This window comes from Spinacia oleracea, chromosome 4 (assembly GCF_020520425.1).
Source record: "Spinacia oleracea cultivar Varoflay chromosome 4, BTI_SOV_V1, whole genome shotgun sequence".
Lineage (NCBI taxonomy): Eukaryota > Viridiplantae > Streptophyta > Magnoliopsida > Caryophyllales > Amaranthaceae > Spinacia > Spinacia oleracea.
The window spans coordinates 115,055,580-115,080,615 of record NC_079490.1 but is presented as its reverse complement, the minus strand read 5'-3'; positions in this window follow the sequence as shown (position 1 = coordinate 115,080,615).

The following is a 25,036-nucleotide window of genomic DNA, read 5'->3' as shown; positions in this document are numbered from 1 at the left end:
GCATGGGCTGCGCGCACATGGCCAGCGATGGCTGTGTGCGTGTGGCCCATGGGCGTACGTTGCGTGGGGTTGTTGCGTTGCGATTAGATCGTTTTGAAATTTTAATTTGAAATTTTCAGTTTACGTAATTTTAACTAATTTTAAAATTAATAATTTAAATTATTTTCTTGGATTTTAATTTTGAATATTGTAATTATAATAAATTTTATTTATTCTAATTATTTTACTAAAATTAAAATCATGAATTAATTTAAATACGACTGAAATTAAATTAAACTTTTTGGATTCAATTATAAATTTATATGAGCTTTAAATTTTAATTAAATTTGTATGTTTCCGGTTAGACTAGAAATACATTTTTATGTTTAAAATTAGTAAAGCATATGAATTTATTGGTTTAAGTGGGAGCCCTTTTAGTCATAAACTCTTGATTAGGTCTACAAATCCTTAAGGTTAAAACAACTTCATTAGAATTAATAAGGACTGAATAATTTGTAGATTATTGGTGCCCTTGATTAATTGATGCAAATGTTTATGTGATGCATAATGTGTTTTACTAACCAGCTATGTGGGCCATTCATGTTAATGAATGGGTGAATGGTATATATTGTATATGTACTGTTTTGCAGGTTATGAAGTGACTAGTATGGCCCAAATAGGATAGAAAATATGGTCTGCGTACCATTAATTTGAATGTAATTGGTCTAAAGTACCAAAGTTGTTTTTCAATTCAAATATGGTCTGCGTACCATTAAATAGTTGTAATTAGTTTTAATTATAGCTTATCCTATTTGAAGAAAATGGTGCCTCCCACGGAGATTTTCAAGACGGACTTTGAAGTTAAAGCTTCAAGATGAAGTCGGGCCATACTAGATCACATTTATCTTATGCATGTTTTAAGTTATTTATTGCTTTTAAATATGTCTTAAAATGCATAGATCAAAAGTTTGATTATGTTGCATGATTAAGGATTTTAGTTCACTTAAAATCTAACCAACATAGTAAGAGCCTTAAGTTCCAAACTTAAAAAATTGAGTTAAAAGGTGCCATGCCAAAATATACACTTGCTTGGATATCCTTTACATCAATCTAGTAATAGTTTTCGCTCAGCGAGGTGTTACTTATTGGTCCTAAAGGGGCAAGGTACACAAATAATTGTGAGTACATGTTAGTTTTGGTGAAACTCAACGATATAAGTAAGGAGTCCTTTTATGTCGTGGCAAAATCGATAGGTTTACCAAATAAGTTCTTAGACGTACCTATCAACCAAGAGTAGTTTCTAGACTATTAGCAAAAGGTTTTTGCTTACCTAAGATGTTTTAGAATTAAGTCGACAAACTGTGCTTAATTCTTCAATGATTTTAGGATCTTGGACTCATTTTATTCACACCTGCCGGAACAATAAATTCGAATAAAATGCTAATAATTTGTTGAAATTGCATGATTGCTTTAATTTTCAAGTTATTACTCATGATAAATGTTTAGACTTTGCATTCTTCAATGTATGTTTTAATTATTGTTTATAATTAAATATCTTGCACTGCAATAAATCCTTTTAGAAAGGTAACAGTAAATTTCCTCGATTGGTAGTGAATCCAAGAACGATTCACGGAAATGAGAGAAAATGAGCAATTTAAAATGTACGTTTCTTTTAGCGACTTTTATGGTTGTTTTCGAGTATCAAAATCGAATGGCAAACCAATTGGTGCTTGTGAAATCAAAATACAATGTAGTTTTGAAATCATGAAGCATTGAGTTTAAACGCTCAGCCTTACCAATGGTTAACAACCTAATATCTTTGTCCATTTAATTCTCGAATGAGTCTATTCCCTAGACATTCGAATAGATCGATGCTTAGAGAACTTTAGAAGCTTCTGGTAAGATCATCTAGTTGAAACAAAATATTCAACATAAATTAAAATGGTAAAGAACCTTGTTGGTGACATTGGACATGTCTAACAAAGTATAAAAGTCAACACTAAAGAATTCAATTCTTAAGACTATAAGAAAGGGTACAAGAAATAGGAAAACAAAGGAACAAATGAAAGGAGTTTATAATTCCGTTTCTACCTATAAGTTTATGTTTAAAGAGAAGTGACCTAGGAATCAAACTTCCTTGGTATCATATACCGCTTGAGGTTCTTACTTTGGTAATAACTCAAATAATGGAAGCTAGACTACACTAATGGCCTACAAGTGGGAAATGAAGCATGGCAATGCTACATTAGCTGTAGGGTCATCTAGTTTGTTTTAAGTCCTTTCAAGGCTGGAACTAAATGGCTATTTTGTTCCATAATCAGCATACCTAAATTTCTTCTTCAAACACAGAAAGACTCACATTCAGAAGAACAAAAACAATGCTTGTTTGTTTGTTTATTTGAATGAAATGGTCATTTACGGGATGAGTCAATATGCTTGATTAAAACAAACAACTCTTTAAAAGAACTTTACTAGGTTCAAATCAACCCCTTGATTTGAGTTCCACTAATCTTTGGCATTGTTGCTTAGACCATATCAACAAGTTAACATTCATAAGCTCTATTTTGATGGACTTTTGAAAGTTGATTGATTTCTAGATCAATTCAAGACAAGCTAGTCTTACTTGTTGAAAGTAACAAAAGATATGAACTATTGTTAGAACGCCTAGACAATAGAGTTCAAAGCTAAAGAAAGATTTTATGACTTTATTATTTCACATGGTTTTGAGTGCATATTGGTTTATTTACTCAATGTGATATAAGTTTGAATCTGTTTGGCTAGTTCAAAGATTCAGAAGTATAAAATCCACTTGGCAAGAAATCATAAAAATCTAGGTTAGATCATGTTGATGATTACTTGAGACCAAAAATGATCATCAATGATTGTGTGTTGTAATTTCACAATCTAGGTCCATAAGATATGGCATATCTTAGTTGGAATAATCGAAGTCAATTAGTACTTGATTCGATTAATGATGAATCATAAAGAATTTTCCTATAATTTCTAAAACAAAATGCTCAACTACCACCAAACTAAACCAGATTCATCAAAGCTATTGAAAAGTAATTTTCAGAATAACTTTTCATAAAATATATCTAGAGAGTTGCAAAACTCAGTGGGAGCTTAGTGTTTGTCATTCGACAAACTAAGGCCCAAGTATAGATATATGTTTCATTGTGATTTATTCAAATGAGACACAAGGGTATTGTTTCTACCACGAATTTTTGAGAATATAATGTTTGTTTGCTCGAAATAATGTCCTTTTGGAGATTCGTTTCCAAAATGACAAGTGGGAGAAAATAGACCTCGAAAGTTTTCGAGGCGAACAACAAACATAAACGGACATTCCGGGGGCTTTTCGAAGTGCTTCAGAAAACCCGAACTTATTCTTTAAGGACTTTAGAAGTGGCTTTAAAGAATAGACTTCTCTTAGAAGACTTTACAAGTGCTTCAAGGAGAACAAAATATTCAAAGTACTTTCAAGTGGCTATAGATATTCTGTTGTTTGATGTTCTATACCCAAGTAGGCATAGAGTTCAAATCACTGAAACTATGAGATTCTTCTATAGTGAAGAAACATGAAGTTCAGGTCCCTGAAACTATGCAATTCTTCTATTAGATAGTGAAGAAACCTACAACTTGCAGTCAAACTATTATCATGTAGATTAATGAGTTTGTGACCTGTAAGAAAGCTATGACGAAACCCAGATCCCCTAAAATGGTTAGAGGCCATATATAGACCCAAATGTTTTAAATGGTTAGAGGCCATAAAACATACTCAATGTTTTGATGACAAAATTGAAATTTTGTTGATTTGCAAGAATAGTTTCACACCTATTGGTTGCAAAGTTTGTTTTAAGGATAAAAACCATCAAACATAAAATTGTGTTCACACACAAAGCTAGATTAGTTGCCAAAGGTTACAAGCAAATTCACGATGTGGATTGTGTTGAAACCTCATGCATAATCATAATGCTCAAGTCTATAATTCAAGCAATGATTGCATATTGGTACATATGACGATTGGATGACAAAACGTATTCCTCAATCAAATGATGGAAGAAACTATGTACATGGAATGTCATAGGATTTGTGGATCCAAATAAATGTTTGAAAAGAAAGCTAGCTTACGAAATCTAAGTACATATTTAAGCAAGCAATTGGGAGTTGGAACTGTATTTTAGTGAAGCTAATAAGTATTTTAGTTTCATAAAATGTACATGATTCTTATAGATATATAAGAAGTTTAGTGGGAGTACATAAAACTTAATTGGTCCTATGTGTATCACACACATATCTCTCTATTGTGAAATAACATTCAAATGCTAAATACTTAGATTTGAGATTATTCATCAATGATGGACCAAGGCGAAACTTAGTACATACTGGGTACTAAGATCTATTTACAAAGATCTTATAATATTGTTTTGGATTAAGTAATGGCATTACTAAATCAAACATGAAATACTCCATTGGAGATATTCGACCCATGTGAATAAATCTAAGTAAAAGAATGTTTGAACTATGTATAAGCATTTACTAAGTTAAAACATCAAAGGATCTAAGTGAGATTCTTAACCTATATTATATGTCAAAGAATTTAGCTGGATTCAGTATCTACTGAAATTGAATGAGCTAAAGTTACATGAATAGAATTCAATTGGGAATTATTCTGCAAAAGAATTTATCATGTATGATATAATATGAGGATCGCCAAAAATGTATCGTATGACTTTAGGCATGACGAACATATACCAATCTCTATTGATCTAAGTGAAGATCAACTAGATTGAGATCAAGAACACTTATGGTACTTGAAAAGGTACATAGGAATAGTTCTTGATTCAAGGAAATAAAGATATGCTAAATATTGATGCTACACGCATAAACACTGGCAAAGGATCAAGCAAGACCCTTTGGAGTTAACCATTGACAAGGACGAGTTAAAGAGCATCGTGTTTCGAAATGGCAACATGGATTGGAGACCATGAGTTGTTGCGTGGGAAATTAAAATATTAATTTCTATGTTCTAAGATACAGCTGGAAAGTCTTCCACATATCTGTGAACTGCTTGGATAAGCAAATCCAAACAAAGCATCACTAGCAACCTAAACAGTTGAAGTAAAAGTACTTATTGCCTAAGAAGCAATAAAACAGGGTTGTTTATGTTAAAGAGTTCTTCACTGAACTTGGGAAGATCACCTATCTGCTGGCTTGATGGTTCTTCAATGAAAAATGCGTAGAACCACTCTTGAAGCAAGAAAAAGGTCTGCTAACTTGATGGTTCTTCATTGAGAAATGCGTAGAACCACCATTGTAGCGAGAAAGACTAGATCACAAAATAAACATACTCAAAAGATCTTATCATCTATCTCGAAGAACATTCGATGAAAAGGATATTAAGATTGGCAAAGCATGATAACTAAACCTATGCAACAAGTGAGAAGCAACACTTACATTGTAGCACTGGAAATCAAGCATAGCTTTGAAATTCCATGAACTGTTTTAGAAGATGGGTTTGAGGCCCATGGTTGTAAAACATTGGGGTTGAACATTTATCATATATGAAATGCATTTTCATATTCCATTTAATCTTGGTTTAGTATTAAATGATGAGTCCCTTCAATTTGACGATATATTCAAGATAGACTGTCAGGACCAGTCCTGTGACTAAGAAATGTCTATCAAGTGAACTTGAATGTCAAAGGTTGAAAATGGTCCCTAGTCGGAGTTTTCTATAAAATTGGACGCATAGAAAACGTTAGACGACTAGAATGCAAGATCACTAGTAGTTCTGTTTCTTGAACTATGTGGACATGGCAATGTCATAATCATTTGCATAGATACTTACTTTGGGAAGACTAGTATCGGACAAGACCTATGAAACTTTACTGTAAGAGATGAAAATCTTTCATAAGTAAATTTCATTAAAATTATTAGACACTTTATCCTCAATACCTGAGTGATTTGAGATTACTTGTTTGAGAACTGGTTGCTTTGACGTTGACCAACCGTCGCACCGTAAAAGGAGCCTATAAAGGCAACGCTCAGGTAATCACCTATCAAACGAAGTCTAATCTCAAGATCGCAAGATTGGGATTGTCCTCCCATAAATCGGGATGAGATGCTTAAAAGTTGTACAAGGCCACTCGGAGAGCTAGAAACTGTGAAATGCATGGCCGTGCTCGGATGAATCATAGGCTATGATTATCTGTTTATTTGATCAGTTGAACTCTGAAACCGAGAAACACCTCTGGACATAATAAGGATGACAACTCTTACCTCATGTTCAAGAGCAAGCATCGAGCGACAAAGGAATTAGGAAATGCACACTTGTCCCTAAGGACAAGTGGGAGACTGAAGGAAATAATGCCCTTGGTCCAAGTATGCATTCAATGTTAAGTCTAATAAATGCGGTTCAGTATTAATTAACAAGTTAATAATTCAGTGAGATCAAGTGAGCTGAATGCCTAGCTAGAGGCCGCTTCAGTTCAAGTGGAATTAATGATATTAATCCACAGCTTACTCTTGACTGAACCCGTAGGGTCACACAAATAGTACGTAAACGGATCAAGTATTTAATGGCATTAAATACTCTATCTATGGATATTCGGAATCGACGGATCTTGGTTTCAGTGGGAGCTGAGATCGTCACAGGCAAGAAATGAATACTCCGGAAACGATGATATTGCCGGAAACGGAAATATGGATCGTATCGGAAATATAAATATTACCGAAGTCGTAGATGTTGCCGGAAACGGAAACATGGTACGTATCGGAAAATATTATCGGAAATGGAAATATTGCCGGAAACGAAAATATTGTCAGAATCGGAAATATTATCGGAATCGGAAAATAATTCCGGAAACGGAAATATTAAATATTTGTTCGAAACGGAAATTGATTCCGGAATCGGAAATATTGAATATTGTTTGTATCGGAAATGAATTCCGGAATCGGGAAATTAATCGGAAGCGTATCGTACGAATTAGCATCGGACGAGGCCTGCCAGACGAAGGCCCAGCACGAAGCCGGGCCATCGCCCAGCAAGCCAGCGCGCCACAAACGCACCAGCCAAGGCTGCGCCAGGCCCACCGCAAGGCAGGCCCAGCGCGCGCCAAGGCTGCGGCAGCGTGTGGGCTTGCGGCAGTGGGCTGCGAGCTCGCGGGCTGCGCGCGCGCGTGCATGGCGCCCCTCGTGGGCTGCTGTGCGTGCGTGTGTGTTTGTGTGCTACTCGAATCCTAAAGCTACCGGGATTTGTCATATGATTAAATCTAATCCTAAAAGATTTAGTTTATTTAATTAGAGTCCTAGTAGGATTATAATTAAATAAATTAGTATCCTAATAGGATTCCAAATCCTTTTCCATAACTCTATAAATAGGTGACTAGGGTCACATATTTACATAGAGCATTCAAGTATTCAAAGTGAGTTTTTGAGAGCAAAATTCAGTCACACAATTGCCTATAAAGTGCCGAAAATAATAGTACCTTAAGGGCGATTCTAGTTGGTCAATCTTAAGGCGGATCCGGACGTGCTGTGGACTATCTACGGAGGGACGACACTTGGAGTCCTAAAGACTTGTTCTTGTTCGGTTCGGGCGCAGCTAGGGAAGGCACGCAACAAAGAGTATGCATCTAAACTATGCTAAATGATTATGTGTAAATAATATGTTTTCCTGGCTTTATGGTTTTTCCGCATGATTTATGAATTGTCATATGTATCATAACATAACACATCCGAATCCAAACAGCTTCCTTTGCTGCTTCTGAGGCAGCAATGTACTCGACTTCAGTTGTAGAATCCGCAATAGTGCTTTGCTTAGTACTTTTCCAGCTTACTGCTCTGCCATTAAGGCAGAACACAAACCCAGACTTTGATCTGAAATCATCTCTATCAGTTTAAAAGCTTGCTTATGTATAGCCCTTAACAATTAACTCAACTGTACCACCATAGACCAGAAACTGATCCTTAGTCCTTTTCAGGTACTTTAGGATATTCTGGGCAGCAGTCCAATGCGCCTCACCTGGTTCTGACTGGTACCTGCTCGTTGCACTAAGTGCGAACGAAACATCTGACCTTGTCCAAATCATAGCATACATGATGGATCTAATAGCCGAAGCGTATGGAATTTCACTCATCTTTCTACGCTTATCAGATGTCTTGGGACACTGATTCTTGCTTATATAATAGATTAGATCCCGTGCACGCACGGATTTTGATCATTTTTTCACAAAATACTTAACTGAACATCCCACAAACTACTTTATAGTTATAACCTTTTTTACATATTCATTTAGATTTATTCATCTAATATGCATATTTAAAATGCTAATATGGTAATTTGACCAAAATATTGAGTGATATATTTTCCATTATTAATATAGCGATTTGACCAAAATATTACCAATTTAGAATAAATATTATTACGTCTTATCTATTATTTCCATAATTTTTAAACTAAATTTTGATTCAATACATAAATAGTTTATAAAAAGGTAGAGAATAAAAATAAAATAAAACAGATGCATTTTTTGGGAAAGTGATTTTTGGCGGAAAAAAATCGCACTAGAAATTGACACGTGTTATTCCTGGTGTCTCTTTTAGTATATAGTAATAGATGTGCCATGTGTCATGGGTAGATGGCCTCTCTTGGCTTCCATCATATTGAACCTAGCTAGCACTTTGTCAATGTAAGTGCTCTAGCTTAGTCCAATCATCCTCTTAGATCTATCTCTATAGATCTTGATGCCCAATATGTATTGTGCCTCTTCTAAGTACTTCATTGAGAAACACTTTCCAAGCCAAGTCTTTAAACACTCCAACATAAGAATGTCATTTCCAATAAGTAGTATGTCATCTACATACAAGACTATGAATGCAATTTTACTCCCACTGACCTTCTTGTATACACAAGATTCGTCCTGATTCTTGATGAAGCCAAATTTATTGACTGCTTCATCAAATCGTTTATTCCAACTCCTTGATGCCTGCTTCAATCCATAAATGGATTTCTTAAGCTTGAATACCTTTCCTTGGTTGTTTTGATCGACATGGAGTCTATCTCGGATTTCATGGCCTCTAACCATTTAGTGGAGCTTGGGCTCATCATAGCTTGTTTGTAAGTCATAGGTTCATCACTATCTAATTTGAGAACGTCTAAGTTTTCAGTCAAGAGGACGCTTGTCCATCTGTCCGGCTGAACCTTAGTTCTATTTGACTTACGAGGGGCAACAACGTTTTGAGGAACTACTCCCACTGGCTCTTCTAAAGACCTTGGAGGTTCTTCATCCTGAACTACACTTTAAGAGTTCTTGGTTCGTTGTTCGTCTCAAATCTCTTCGAGGTCTATTATTCTCCCACTTGTTAATATGGAAATATGATTTCTTTCCAAAAAGACACCGTCACGAGCAACTAATACCTTGTTGTCTGACTTGTTGTAGAAGTAATACCCCTTTGTTTCTTTTAGATACCCAACGAAGAAACATTTGTTAGATTTTGGTTCGAGCTTGTCCAAAATTAATCGCTTGACATATGCTTCGCAACCCCAAATCTTTAGAAAAGACAACTTTGGAAGTTTCCAAGTCCATAATTCGTATGGAGTCTTTTCAACAGCTTTTGACGGAGCACGATTCAGTGTGAGTGCTGCTATTTACAACGCATGTCCCCAAAATTGTAAAGGAAGTTCGACTTGACCCATCATTGACCTGACCATATCGAGTAAGGTCCTGTTTCTCCATTCCGACACTCCATTCCATTGAGGTGTGCCCGGAGTAGTCAATTTAGAAAGAATACCGCATTCTTTTAGATGGTCATCAAACTCGTGGCTAAGATATTCACCTCCTCGATCTGATCTTAGAGCTTTGATTTTCTTGCCATGTTAATTCTCTACTTCATTTTGAAATTCTCGGAATTTCTCAAACGTTTCAAACTTGTGTTTCATTAAGTAAATATAGCCATATCTACTGAAATCGTCCGTAAACGTTATGAAATAGCTTAAATCACCTCTAGCTTTCGTGCTCATAGGCCCACATACGTTCGTATGTATTAGCCCTAGTAGTTCGCTTGCTCTTTCTCCCACCTTTGAGAAAGGTCTCTTTGTCATTTTGCAAAGTAAACAAGATTCGCATTGATCAAGCTTCTCTAAGTCGAATGATTCTAGAATTCCCTTCCGTTGAAGTAATTCCATGCGCTTTGTGTTTATATGGCCTAATCGACAATGCCACGGATATGTGTGATCGGAATCACCAGTTTTAGCCTTTTTAGTATTAATGTTATAAATGTGTTTCCTCGTATCTAGCACATATAGACTATTTTCTTGTTGTGCTGAACCATAAAACATTGCATTCAAAGCAAAAGAACAACTATTGTGTTTAAATTGAAAACTAAAACCTTTAGAATCCAAACTTGAAGCGGAAATGATGTTTCTGGTGATACTAGGAACATAGTAACAATTTTCTAGTTCCAAAACAAAATCACTAGGCAAAGAAATAAAATAAGGTCCTACGGCTAATGCAGCAATCCGTGCTCAATTTCCCACGCGTAGATCCATCTTGCCTTTATCAAGCTTTCTACTTCTCCTTAGTCCCTGCGAATTGGAACATAAGTGTGAGCCACAACCAGTATCTAATACCCAAGAAGTAGAATTAGCAAGATACAATGTATAACGTACATACATACCTGAAGGAGAAGCAACGTTTCCGTCCTTCTTCTCTTCCTTTAGTTTCGGGAAATTTCGTTTGTAATGACCAATTTCATTACAATTGAAGCATTGCGATGTAGATGGAGAACAATCCATCTTCATCTTCCTCTTGGAGGGTTCCACTTTCCCTCCTGGAGTAGATGGAGATGCACCCTTGCTTTGGATCTTCCCCGGAACCTTTTTCTTGATTTTCTCACTCTTTACTTTTAGCGACACTTGCTTATCACTTACAAAGTCCAATTCATATTGATGAAGCAAATAAATTACCTCACTAACAGTGTTTTCCCTTTTCTTGGAGAAAAATAGTAGTTTGAATTTCTTAAAACCAGGGTGAAGAGAATTCAAAAGTATTCCCGCAGCTGCAGAATCTGGGAATGGTTCACCAAGTAACTCAAGGCGGTTGAGAAGCCCAACCATTTTCTTTGTATGATTTCTAATTGGTGTTCCTTCTGTCATTGTAAGATCAATGACCCTTTCCCTTGCCTTTTGTCTTTCGACATCAAAGCAACAACCCAGTGGAGCATTAAGCTTTAGAACCCCAAATGAATGTACCAATTCAAAGACATTTTGGTCGACATGTTGACCACCATATTGGAATCTACCACGACATATATCCCTAAGATGCCTTAGGAGTGCCCATGGCTCATATGCAATGAATCTTGCACTCCAATCCTTGGGGATTGAGCCCAGAATAAGATCCATCACTAACGAAATGTGGTTCGCCCACGCACAGTGCTTTTCTTAAGTCATATCCTTTGAGTAATAGCTGGGGATGGGATGGTCAACAACATATATATTGGAGTTCCACCTGAGGACTTGTCGAAGCTTCCTCTCCCAATCATGAAAGTTTGATAGGTTCAATTTTACATCCTGAATTTCGGTTACTTTGAGTGTTGTTTTGATTGCGCCCATTTGATTACTACATTTGAAAAGAATTTGCAATAAATAACCATTCATAACTTAACAACTTTAAAATAAATGCTAGCATGAAATCATTAAAGCTATTAAACATTTCATTCATGCAAAAGCAAAAACATGGTCCAAATGAATGAAACGATTCCAAGGCCCTAAAAGTCCTAAATCTTTAAGCAGCTTTGGCATGTCTTAAGTCTTTTAAGATTCTAGGTAAAAAAAACCTATTGTTAGTAATCTCCAAATTACTCTTGGTTAATAAATTAATGCCATAATTTATCCCATTGCCACAACATATGCCATTGTTGTTTGAGTTAAAACCACAATCAACGTGCTCCTTTGGGACGCCTTACCATCTAAGTCAACTAAAATAGCACCTCGCTTTAGCGTAAACCTACTACCTTAGATCCTTAGATTTTTGTTAGTGCTTGATTTGGAAGGCAACTTTTGAACTCAATATTACTTTGGACCTAGTTGTTTCTATGTTGGTTCGATTATTTAGTGAACTAAATCTAATCGAGCATACAAATAACATTCATGCATAATATATTCATTCAAGCATAATATATAGTGCATAAATTAAATTGGTGAACTAGTATGGCCCAAAACTCATGTCTTGAAGCATCCAATCTTCTTCACCATCTTGTTAGCTTGGCATCGTCTTGAATCTTCATTCAATGCTAACTCAAGGTTCTAAGCTTAGAAATTCTTGAAATAATAAAATTACATCAAAATTTCAATGGTACCCAGACCATATTTAAAACTTTACATTCAAATATAAAACGGTTCGCAGACCGTATTTAACTATCCTAGATTGGCCATACTAGTCACTTGGAGTACCTGCATTACATAAAATATACATTCTATGCATTCATCCATTCGTATCCTAAAACGAATGGCCCAATTAAATATGCAAGTATTTACGTTAATTATTTAAAATTTGCGTTCACATAAACGCGTCCTAAAAGATTAATCAATTTCAAATAATTAATCCTTAGAATTTATTCTAATTAAAATTTAATTTAATTAAAATAAAGCGACCTTTAATTTCATTTAGCGGCTCCCACTCAAACCAATAATTATTCCGGATAATTAAATATTTTAAATATTAAATTAAACTCACGGCCCGACCCAAGTTAAATAAAATAATTAATTAATCATCCCGTTAGCCATTTTAATGAAAATATCAAATTTTAAAGCCCAACGAAACGAAAATGCCCAAAACTTGTGCAATGTGGGCTAGGCTTGCGCCCAGCTCAACACTGCCTCGTGTTGTGTGGCCTACGAGGCCCATGAGCACGTCGACCATGCCCCGCAAACCCTCGCACACTCTGTCGCAGCTCGTCGCTGTTGTGTGGCATTGTTGTGTCGCTGTGGTGCTCGACGCTGTGGGCAACAAGGCAAGGCAGCTCTCCCTTTCTTGCTCGCAGCTCGCAAGCCAAGGCTTGCTGCCTTACTCGCTTACTTCGCCCCAGCGCGCGCGGCACGCAGCTTGCTTGCTGCTGCCCGCGTTGCTGTGGCTCGGCTATGGGGAGGCAGCCCGCGTGCCTACGACGAGCCACACGTCCACACGCCCCTTGTGTTCGTGCCTTTGGTTCGTGCAAACGAACTAACTAATTATAAAAAATTCAATTTCACGAACATATTTGCATTTAGTTATTTTTCACAAAATAAACAATTTTTATTTTCGAAAAATAACGACTTTACGATTTAATTAATTTTTAACAACAATCCGATTTTGTTAAATTTATTAAATCTAGGCTAACTTTATTCAAATTTTAACGAACGAACAATGTCAAAAAAAAAAATTGAACGTTTTGATAATCGAATCTAAAACTTTAAATCGTTCTAAACATTTAAATTTTAGATTTTTACCAATTTGATTTAAGTGTTGATTAAAATTAACGAATCTAATCAAAATTTTAATCCAATCATTTTTAAAATCTGCCACTTTACATGAAATTATATTCCCTTTCCCAATTAACCAAATTTCCATATCTAAATTATTTAAAAAATCAATTAGCGATCTAAAATTTACGAATTGGGGAAAGCCATATTAGGGTCAATACATAACATTTATGGCCCAACTTTTTACCATAATTTTAAAATATACCCAACAGAATTATGTCAAAATTTCAATCAATTCCGAGTAGTTTAGGTGGACCAATTAATTGAAAAACTTTCCGAATTTGTTAATTTTAATTCGTTAATTAACAAAAACGCCCAAAAACTCATACGTCGAGGCCTGTTTGTGCAATCCCGTTCGCATGAGTTAATCTTAGAAAAATTTTTTCAATCAGATTAGGGTCAGAAAAGTCAAAATTTCGAAACTTTTTGAATTCAGAAATTATTACACGATTCATCCATTAATCCATAATAATTCGAAAAATTCAACAAAAATCCAAAAAATTCGACAGCATACAAAAACAAAAAATCATGCTAAAAATGCTTTGAATACATAAGGCTCATGATACAACTTAGGGGAATACAGTTAAACATATAACATGTGCGGAACATCCCCAAAGTCAGTGATACAACTTAGGGGAATACAGTTAAACATATAACATGTGCGGAACATCCCCAAAGTCAGGAAACATGTATAAAGCACAGATTAAGCATACTTACTTTTGAAGCGTGTTTTTCCGAGTTTAGTATCAACGAAAACGAACAAAGAACTCCAATTGTCGTTCCTCTATTTGGTTCACCGACACGTTTAGATCCGTCTTGATAATCGTAGCTTAGACAATATTCAAGAGTGTTTGCTTTTTCGGGAAGAACAGTTTTGAGTAGAGAGCAAAACTTAACGTACGTAATTTTCATAATTATGTTTTGGGTTGTGGAAAAACTGATTGGGTGTGTGGAAATATAACCTAATATTATATTTAGTGTAACCGGCCAAGACACAAGGCCTTGACCGGCCACACACCCACACACCGCAAGCCTTGCGCGCAGCCCACTGTAGGCTGAAGCCCACAGCGCAGCCGAGCAGCAGCGATGGGCCATGGGCCTCGCGTTTCTTGCTCGTTGCTTGTTGTTGTGCTTATGCGCGCACTCGTGGCCACGCGGGCTGGCTTGCTTCCCTGCGTTGCGAGTTTGCTGGCTCATTGGGCCTGGCGCGCATGCGCGCTTGGCTCGACGGGCCGGCAGCTCGTATTCGCGACGAACACCTTACGACTATTATTTATCGTATAGTACACGACGAATCACCGACGTACGATGCAATTATTCGTTTCGCCCAGCTTACAAATATTCGCGATACGATATACGATTCCGATGCAAGGTCGTATCATATATTACGTTTTTCCGAACTAATTCCCGGAAAGTTATTAAATGAATTTCCAATTCATTTGATCCGGTGATCTGTTAGATGGAATTGGTGTGACCTTATAGGTTCAGTCAAGAGTAAGCTGTGAGCCTAATATAGGTTAGAACTCACTAATCGGAAGCATTGCTCCAGGTAGCTGTTCCGATCATTGATCTCACTGAATTAATTGTTCGTAATTAATCTGAACCTTGGTATTAGACTTAATGCACCTTGGGTGAAGGAAACATTTCCTTCAAATAGCTCTTATGTAGGAAGAAAAGGAGTATGTCTTGGAAGAGGCGATGCCCGAAGCCGCAGGCGAAGGGGTCACTCAGGTAGCCCTCAATCGTTGGATTGATGCCAACAAGGATGTGAAATGTCTAATGCTTGCAACCATGAGTGCAGATCTACAGAAAACGTTCATCAACTCAGATGCTTTCACAATCATCAGTGAGTTAAAGAACTTGTTCCAAGATCTGGCTCGAGTCCATAGATTCGAGACGCATAGGCAAATTCTTGACACCAAGCTCAAGAAGGGCGAGCCCGTAAGTCCACATGTTCTCAAGATGATTGGATTAATTGAGAATATGAGTCGGCTGGATTAACAGTTCCTCAAGAAATGGTTGTAGACACCATCCTCCATTCTCGTCATAGTGGGTATGATCAGTTCAAGATGAACTACAGCATGAATAGTCCGGACAAAATGCTCACTGAGCTTCACAGTATGCTGAAGACCGCTGAAAAGACGCTCAAGAGTGATAAGCAAGATGTGCTTATGGTGCGTGGGGGAAAGTTCAAGAAATCTGGCAAGAAGAGGAATGCTAAGAAAGGTGGCAAGAAGGCCAGCCCAACTAAGCAAACTGGCGGCACTAAGTCTGAAAAGAAGAAGGTTAGCCAACCCACTTCTGAATCTGAATGCTTCTACTGTAAAAAGAAGGGGCATTGGAAGAGAGATTGCTTGAAGCTTAAGGAAGATCAGAAGAACGGAACAGTCGTTCCATCTTCATGTATTTTTTTTATAGACTGTATACTTTCTAATTCAACTTCTTGGGTATTAGATACAGGTTGTGGCTCACACTTATGTTCCAATTCACAGGGACTAAGAAGAAGTAGAAGGTTAAGCAAGGGTGAAGTCGACCTACGAGTGGGAAATGGAGCAAGGATTGTTGCATTAGCTGTAGGAACTTATTATTTGTCGTTGCCCTCTGGGCTAGTTTTGGAACTGGAATGTTGTTTCCATGTTCCAAGTCTTACAAAAAACATCATTTCTGTTTATTTCTTAGATGCTAAGGAAGTTACCCTTTTAATAAAAGACAATAGTTGCTCGTTTTATTTTAAAGAGATGTTTTATGGATGTGCTAGATTAGTCAATGGACTTTATTTACTAGATCACGACAAACAAGTTTATAACATAAATACCAAAAAGGCCAAAAAGAATGATTCGGATCTCACCTATCTGTGGCATTGTCGATTAGGCCATATTAACATGAAACGCATAGAAAGACTTCAAAAGGAAGGAATTCTAGAACCATTTGACTTAGAGGATTATGGTAAATGCGAATCATGCTTATTTGGCAAAATGACAAAGCAAACTTTCTCTAAAGTTGGAGAAAGAGCAACTAAACTATTGGGTTTAATCCATACAGATGTATGTGGACCAATGAGTTCAAATGCTAGAGGTGGTTTCAGGTACTTTATCACTTTCAATGATGACTTCCGTAGATATGGTTATGTCTATCTAATGAAGCATAAGTCTGAATTCGTTGACAAATTCAAGGAATTTTAGAGTGAAGTAGAGAATCAATTAGGCAAGAAGATTAAAGCACTGTGGTATGATAGAGGCGGTGAATATCTGAGCTATGAATTTGATGACCACATGAAAGAATGTGGAATTCTGTCAGAATTGACTCCTCCCAGAACATCTCAATGGAACGGTGTGTCAGAATGGAGGAACAAGACCTTGCTAGACATGGTTCGATCAATGATGTGTCAGGCCGAACTTCCAATAGAATTTTGGGGACATGCACTAAACATAGCTGCACTAACACTAAATAGAGCTCTGCCTAAAGCTGTCGAAAAGCCTCCAAATGTGTCTTTTCTTAATATTTGGGGTTGTGAAGTATACGTCAAACGATTATTTTCAGACAAACTTCAACCAAAATCTGACAAATGTATCCTTGTGGGCTACCCAAAGGAAACAAAGGGATATTACTTCTACAATACATCTGAGAACAAGGTGTTTGTTGCTCGAGATGGTATCTTTTTGGAAAGAAATCACATTTTCAAAATGACAAGTGGGAGAAAAGTAGACCTCGAAGAAATTCGAGTCGAACAACAAAATCTAGAGAATACTCAAGATGGCATTCAGGTTGGAACTCAGAGATCTTTAGAAGTATCTGGTGAGAATTAAGAACCATCTAAAATGTAACCTTGCATAGATCGCAGAGATATAGGTCTCAACCGGAAAGAGACTTAGGTATTTTGACGAACGAGAGCCATGAAGTTCTATTGCTGGAAAGCGATGAACCTGCGACTTACAAACAAGCTATGACGAGCCCTAGCTCCAAGCAATGGCAAGAAGCCATGCAATCTGAATTAGACTCCATGTGTGAAAACCAAGTTTGGGATTTGGTCGATTTGCCAGATGGCTACCAAGCCATAGGAAGCAAATGGGTTTTCAAACTAAAAAAGGACAAGGATGGGAAACTAGAAGTTTTCAAATCTAGGTTGGTTGCAAAAGGTTACAGGCAAGTCCACGGTGTGGATTGCGATGAAACCTTTTCACCAGTTGCAATGCTAAAGTCTATTCTAATAATGTTAGCAATCGCTGAATATTACGATTAAGACATATGGTAGAAGGATGTCAAAACCGCTTTCTTAAATGGCGTTTTAACAGAAACTGTGTTTATGACACAGCCTGAGGGTTTTGAGGATCAAAAGAATGCTAAATAGGTATGTAAGCTTAAGAAATCCATTTATGGATTAAAGCAAGCATCAAGGAGCTGGAATATACGTTTTGATGAAGCACTCAGTGACTTTGGCTTCGTCAAGAACGCAGACGAATCTTGTGTATACAAGAAGGTCAGTGGGAGCAAAACTGCTTTTCTAGTATTATATGTCGACGACATATTACTTATCAGAAATGACATTCCTATGTTGAGCTCTGTCAAGATTTGGCTTGGGAAATGTTTTTCGATGAAGGATCTAGGAGAAGCACAATACATACTGGGCATCAAGATGTACAGAGATAGATCTAAAAAGATGATTGGACTTAGTTAAAGCACTTATATCAATAAGGTGCTTGAAAGGTTCAATATGGAAGACTCCAAGCAAGGCTACCTATCCATGTCTCATGGAATGACTCTAAGCAAGACCTAGTGCCCAAAAACACTAGATGAGCGTAGACGAATGAGTGGGATTCCATATGCATCATTGATTGGTTCAATAATGTATGCTATGATATGTACACGCCTGGATGTTGCGTATGCACTCAGTGCTACGAGCAGATACCAGTCAGACCCAGGAGAGGCACATTGGACTGCTGCCAAGAATATTCTGAAGTACTTGAAAAGGCACAAAGATGATTTCCTGGTCTATGGTGGAGATGATGAATTAATTGTTAAAGGCTATACGGACGCAAGTTTCCAAAACGACAAAGATGATTTCAGATCACATTCTGGGTTTTTCTTCTGCCTCAACGGAGGTGCAGTAAGTTGGAAAAGTGCTAAACAGAGCACCATTACGGATTTTATAATTGAAGCGGAGTACATTGCTGCACATAAAGCAGCAAAGGAAGCTATTTGGCTAAGGAAGTTCATAAGTGAACTTGGTGTAGTCCCCTCCATTATAGGACCAATAGCTCTATATTGTGACAATAACGGAGCTATTGCGCATGGAAAGGAGCCTAGACACCACCAGAGAGTCAAGCATGTACTTCGTAGATTTCACCTTCTACGAGAGTTCGTTGAAAGAAAAGAAGTCGAGATAAACAAGATTGGCACTGACGACAATATCTCAGATCCATTAACTAAACCTCTACTGCAGCTATGGGAATCAAGCATGGCTTTGATGTCCTTAATAGATGTTTTAAAGTTTTAGAGTTTAATACATTGTAAAACATTTTTGTTAACCATTCATATAAATGAATAGAATTCATTTTTCCATTTAATTTGTGGTTTATTAAATGATGACGCCTTTCAATTTGACGATATATTCAAGATAGACTGTCAGGACTAGTCCTGTGACTAAGAAGTGTCTATCAAGTGAACTTGAATGTCAAAAGTTAAAATGGTCCCTGGTCGGAAGTTTTCTATAAAGGTGGACGCATAGAAAACACTAGACGACTAGAATGCAAGTTGACTAGTAGTTCTATTTCTCGAACTATGTGGACATGGCAATGTCGCAATCATTTGCATAGATACTTACTTGATAAGATTAGTATGAAACTTTACTGTAAGAGATGAAAATCTGTCATAAGTAAATTTCATTACATTATTAGAAACTAATCCTACATACCTAACTGATTTTAGATTACTTGTTTGAGAATGGTTACTTTGACGATGTCAAGCGTCGCATTGTAAAAGGAGACTATAACGGCAACGCTCAGGTAATCACCTATCAAATGAAGTCCAACCTCAAGATCACGAGATTGGGATTGTCCTCCCATAAATCGGGATGAGATGCTAACAGTTGTACAAGGCCACTCGGAGAGCTAGAAACTGAAAAATGAATTCTGTGCTCAGATGAATCATAGGCTATGATTATCTGTTTTATTTGATCAGTTGAACTCTGAAACCGAGAAATACCTCTGGACATAATAAGGATGACTACTCTTACCTTATGTTCTTGAGCAGGTATCAAGAGACAAAGGAATTTGGCAATGCACACTTGTCCCTAAGGACAAGTGGGAGACTAAAGGAAATAATGCCCTTGGTCCAAGTTGGCTATGATAATAAATGCGGTTCAGTATTAATTGATTAAACAAGTTAATAATTCAGTGAGATCAATTGAGCTGAACCACTTCAGTTCAAGTAGTACGTGAACGGCTCGCGTATTTAAGTGAATATATTATTCATTAAATACTCTATTTATGAACATTCGGAAACAACGGATCTCGATTACAGTGGGAGCTGAAATCGTCAAAAGGCAAAATATAGAATGCTCCGGAAATGATGAATTTGCCGGAAACGGAAATATGGATCATGACGGAAATATAAATATTATCCAAGTCGTACATGTTGCCGGAAACGGAAACATGGTACGTATCGGAAAATATTATCGGAAATAGAAATATTGTCGGAATCGGAAATATTGCCGGAAACAGAAATATTACCGGAATTGGAAATATTATCGGAATCGGAAATAAATTCCGGAAACGGAAATATTAAATATTTGTTCCAAACGAAAATAAATTCCGGAATCGGAAAAATTAAATATTTGTTCGAATCGGAAACGAATTCCGAAATCGGAAAACAAAACGGAAGCGCGACGTGCGAACGATCGACGATAGAGCTTGTGAGACGCAAGGCCCAGCGCAAGCGCCAGGCCCAGCGCCCAGCAAGCCCACGCGCCAAAGCAGCGAGGCAAGCAGGCCGAGCAGCAGCAGCGCCCAAGTGGGCCGCGTGCATGCTACCAGCGCCCTTGGGCCAGCGAGCAAGCAGCAACGCCACTCGTGGGCCTGCGTGCTGCGGGCTGCGCGTGGCTGCGGACTGTGCGTGCTACACGGCCATTACCTTGGCCGGTTAGGATTACTTCGTTGTCAAGTAATCACATTTTCCTAATTCTACTCAAATTGGATATGTTAGTTAAATCTAAATTACTTAGGTATTTGATTAAACGTAAAATTCTAATGATATTATCTAACTAGAATTCTAATGGATTTAGTTATTCGATTCCTAGTAGAATTCAAACTCCGTTATTTCCACCCTATAAATATGTGGTTCATGATAACAAATTATAATGCAATTCATAAGTATTCTAATACATTAAGTTCAAGAGAGAATTTAATATTTGCCTAACTTTATTGTGAGTTTCCCGAGTGCACATAATACCTTAGAGAATATTCTAGTTGGTTGTGGACTATCTACGGAGGGGCGATATTTGGAGTCCTAAACTTGTTCTTGTTCGGTTCGGGAGCAGCTTGGGAAGGCATGCATAACATTGTATGTATCCTAATTATGCTAATTGACTATGTGGCAATTAATAAGGATTCCTGGCTTTATGGTTTTTCCGCATGAATTATATTGTTTATATTATTCATAACACTACAGTGGATGTAGTCGGAAACGGAAATATGGTAAGTATCGGAAAATATTATCGGAAATAGAAATATTGGCGGAATTAGAAATATTGGCGGAAACGGAAATATTGCCGGAATCAGAAATATTGCCGGAATCGGAAATAAATTCCGGAATCAAAAATATTAAGTATTTGTTAGAATCGGAAATAAATTCCGGAATCGGAAATATTAAATATTTGTTCGAATCGGAAATGAATTCAGGAATCGGAAAACAAATCGGAAGCGCGAAGTATGACCGATCGACAAACAAGCTTGCGAGACGCAAGGCCCAGCGCAAGCGCCAGACCCAGCGCCCAGCAAGCCCGCGCGCGGAGCAGCGAGGTTAAAGGGTCGAGCAGCAGCAGCGCCAAACGAAGTGGGTCGCGTGCTTGCTGCCAGCGCCCAGCGTGCATGGGCCGAGCAGCAGCGCCCACTCGTGGGATTGCGAGCTGCGGGGCTGCGGGCTGCGTAGCAGCGTGGGCTCAAGGCCACGCATGCAATACCTTGGCCGGTTGGGATTACTTGCTTGTCAAGTAATCGTGCTTTCCTCATTCTACTCAATTTGATGGTTTAGTTAAATCTGACATACTTAGGTATTTGATTAAACGTAAAATTCTAATGATATTATCTAACTAGAATTCTAATGGATTTAGTTATTCGATTCCTAGTAGAATTCAAACTCCGTTATTTCCACCCTATAAATATGTGGTTCATGATAACAAATTATAATGCAATTCATAAATATTCTAATACATTAAGTTCAAGAGAGAATTTAATATTTGCCTAACTTTATTGTGAGTTTCCCGAGTGCACATAATACCTTAGAGAATATTCTAGTTTGTTGAATCTAAGACGGATCCGAACGTGTTGTGGACTATCTACGGAGGGGCAATATTTGGAGTCCTAAACTTGTTCTTGTTCGGTTCGGGAGCCGCTATGTGGCAATTAATTTGGATTCCTGGCTTTATGGTTTTTCCGCATGAATTATATTGTTTATATTATTCATAACCTAACAAAACAGTTGGTGAATTTTTTAGCGACCGCCAACGGTCGCAAAAGGGTGATCAGTGTTCACTTGGACGGTAATTAAGGAAACTCCGACTGGAATAGCGACTACAAAAGCAGTCACTAATTTAGTGACCGTCTCAGCAATCACTAATTTAGTGACCGTTTAGGCAGTCACTAATTTAGCGACCGTCTCAGCAGTCACTAAATTACTGACCGTTAAAGCGGTCCCTAAATTATCGTCCGCCTAAACGGTCGCTAAATTAGCGACTGCTAAGACGGTCACTAATTAGTGACTGGATTTGTAGTCGGTAATTTAGCGACCGATTAGGCAGTCGCTAAATTTTAATTGTAGTCGCTATTTAAGTATTTAATTAGGAATTATTTTTGCGGTATGTAATCTGCCTGTAGTGGTCGGTAAATTTGTATGTAAATATCATATTGCAGTCATGATCATTTATATATGCCTGTATATATACGAATTTATATAAATCCTATAAAATTGTATGAAACCTGATGTTATATAAAACCTGTTCAAAGTCATACAACAAAATTCATAATACACCTGATGTTGTTTAAACATGTTAATACATTCATAATATATAGGACTCAAAAAGAAAAGTTGCAACTAGTTCAAACTCATACAAGAATACTAACTACCTAACACAAAGGTGGCCCGCCGCCAGTTGGATCTTGAGGGTCCTGCGACTGCGAGAAAGGAAAACCGGTACATTGACTGAACATCCTCTCTTAAGACACCATTGTCTTTTTCATCCGGGCGGCATATTATTTTCTCTCTTGTCTCTCCCTTTCTCTCTCCCTTTGACGCGCGCTCTAGTCGCTCTTCTTCTCTTTCTTCTCTCTCCCTTTGCCTCAAAAGTTGATCGTCCTCCATAGCCTTTAGCATCTGAGCTTTTGTTGTTTCAAGCTTAATGGATTTTTGAGTCAACTGTTGTGGAGTCTCTTCCAAACGTGTTGATTGAGAGTTGAGAATAAATATGATTTCTTTCCAAAAAGACACCGTCACGAGCAACTAATACCTTGTTGTCTGACTTGTTGTAGAAGTAATACCCCTTTGTTTCTTTTAGATACCCAACGAAGAAACATTTGTTAGATTTTGGTTCGAGCTTGTCCAAAATTAATCGCTTGACATATGCTTCGCAACCCCAAATCTTTAGAAAAGACAACTTTGGAAGTTTCCAAGTCCATAATTCGTATGGAGTCTTTTCAACAGCTTTTGACGGAGCACGATTCAGTGTGAGTGCTGCTATTTACAACGCATGTCCCCAAAATTGTAAAGGAAGTTCGACTTGACCCATCATTGACCTGACCATATCGAGTAAGGTCCTGTTTCTCCATTCCGACACTCCATTCCATTGAGGTGTGCCCGGAGTAGTCAATTTAGAAAGAATACCGCATTCTTTTAGATGGTCATCAAACTCGTGGCTAAGATATTCACCTCCTCGATCTGATCTTAGAGCTTTGATTTTCTTGCCATGTTAATTCTCTACTTCATTTTGAAATTCTCGGAATTTCTCAAACGTTTCAAACTTGTGTTTCATTAAGTAAATATATCCATATCTACTGAAATCGTCCGTAAACGTTATGAAATAGCTTAAATCACCTCTAGCTTTCGTGCTCATAGGCCCACATACGTTCGTATGTATTAGCCCTAGTAGTTCGCTTGCTCTTTCTCCCACCTTTGAGAAAGGTCTCTTTGTCATTTTTCCAAGTAAACAAGATTCGCATTGATCAAGCTTCTCTAAGTCGAATGATTCTAGAATTCCCTACCGTTGAAGTAATTCCATGCGCTTTGTGTTTATATGGCCTAATCGACAATGCCACGGATATGTGTGATCGGATTCACCAGTTTTAGCCTTTTTAGTATTTATGTTATAAATGTGTTTCCTCGTATCTAGCACATATAGACTATTTTCTTGTTGTGCTGAACCATAAAACATTCCATTCAAAGCAAAAGAACAACTATTGTGTTTAAATTGAAAACTAAAACGTTTAGAATCCAAACTTGAAGCGGAAATGATGTTTCTGGTGATACTAGGAACATAGTAACAATTTTCTAGTTCCAAAACAAAATCACTAGGCAAAGAAATAAAATAAGGTCCTACGGCTAATGCAGCAATCCGTGCTCCATTTCCCACGCGTAGATCCATCTTGCCTTTATCAAGCTTTCTACTTCTCCTTAGTCCCTGCGAATTGGAACATAAGTGTGAGCCACAACCAGTATCTAATACCCAAGAAGTAGAATTAGCAAGATACAATGTATAACGTACATACATACCTGAAGGAGAAGCAACGTTTCCGTCCTTCTTCTCTTCCTTTAGTTTAGGGAAATTTCGTTTGTAATGACCAATTTCATTACAATTGAAGCATTGCGATGTAGATGGAGAACAATCCCTCTTCATCTTCCTCTTGGAGGGTTCCACTTTCCCTCCTGGAGTAGATGGAGATGCACCCTTGCTTTGGATCTTCCCCGGAACCTTTTTCTTGATTTTCTCACTCTTTACTTTTAGCGACACTTACTTATCACTTACAAAGTCCAATTCATATTGATGAAGCAAATAAATTACCTCACTAACAGTGTTTTCCCTTTTCTTGGAGAAAAATAGTAGTTTGAATTTCTTAAAACCAGGGTGAAGAGAATTCAAAAGTATTCCCGCAGCTGCAGAATCTGGGAATGGTTCACCAAGTAACTCAAGGCGGTTGAGAAGCCCAACCATTTTCTTTGTATGATTTCTAATTGGTGTTCCTTCTGTCATTGTAAGATCAATGACCCTTTCCCTTGCCTTTTGTCTTTCGACATCAAAGCAACAACCCAGTGGAGCATTAAGCTTTAGAA